This window comes from Mastomys coucha, unplaced genomic scaffold, assembly GCF_008632895.1.
Source record: "Mastomys coucha isolate ucsf_1 unplaced genomic scaffold, UCSF_Mcou_1 pScaffold20, whole genome shotgun sequence".
Lineage (NCBI taxonomy): Eukaryota > Metazoa > Chordata > Mammalia > Rodentia > Muridae > Mastomys > Mastomys coucha.
The window spans coordinates 116,394,036-116,394,960 of NW_022196903.1; the positions used below are offsets into that span (position 1 = coordinate 116,394,036).

General features: G+C 43.4%; 1 pseudogene; it reads left to right on the top strand.

The window, feature by feature from the left end:
* The first annotated feature begins 252 nt into the window (after window positions 1-252).
* LOC116099995 overlaps window positions 253-925 on the top strand; it is a 10,039-nt pseudogene continuing 9,366 nt past the window's right edge.

Sequence of the window (925 nt, forward strand, 5' to 3'; positions counted from 1 at the left end):
TCTTGTCAGAGTTTTCAGGACACTTTAAGGCAGGTTTTTCAATTTCCTCTTTCCCACATCCTTAAATCATTAGTGCGAAGTGCAGTCTGTGACTACAGTGTATGCAGCATTAGCCATCTCTGTGGTATTTAGCTCAAAGTGAGTGGATGTTGACCCTGAGCTCTGGCCTCTTTGAAAGAAGCAAGTCTGTGTGTCATATTTTGGAGAGTCAGATACAAGGAGCCCCTGCCCATCTGAACATAGAGCTAAGTAATGGTGCAGGAAATACAGCTACAAGGTAGGGTGAGCATTTCTGCCTCAGTCCAGAGGAGACAGTGAAAGTGTGTGATGGAGTAGACCAAGACAGCAGACCCACAGGGATTTGTAGGAAGTGTAATATTTCACAGCCAGCAGCCCTTAAGAAATCAAGAAACCAAACATTGAAAGGGAATGTAAAAAGATAGGACATTAGCTGAAGACTATAGCACTTAAGAAGAATGTGTAAGGATATGGGAATTGCAGGTGCCTGATGGCGAAATGTTTCTAGATTTTGTGTGTGTGTATGTGTGTGTGTGTTTACTTCAAAGTTGACTTGGTCATTCATCCTAGGGCATTAACAGCTTTTTGCTGCTTTGTTTATAATTATTCTGAGTATTTTGTCTGGTTGTTAATTGCTCTAAGCTTTTTTGTCTTGTGGTGAGTGCATCTGCTTGCTATCTGACAGGGAAGGGAGTCTGCTGGACCCTGAGACTCTGGTCAGCTGCTGTGATTTCTATGTCATTCTTCTGCACCTGTTTCATCACAAGTTTAAACTATGTGGGTAAGTTCTTTCCTGACTGGTTTCTCTTTAGGGCACTGTCTGGTTTCTGATCCACAGAGACACCAGGATCTACAGAGACACCAGGATCCACAGAGACACCAGGATCCACAGAGACACCAGGATCCA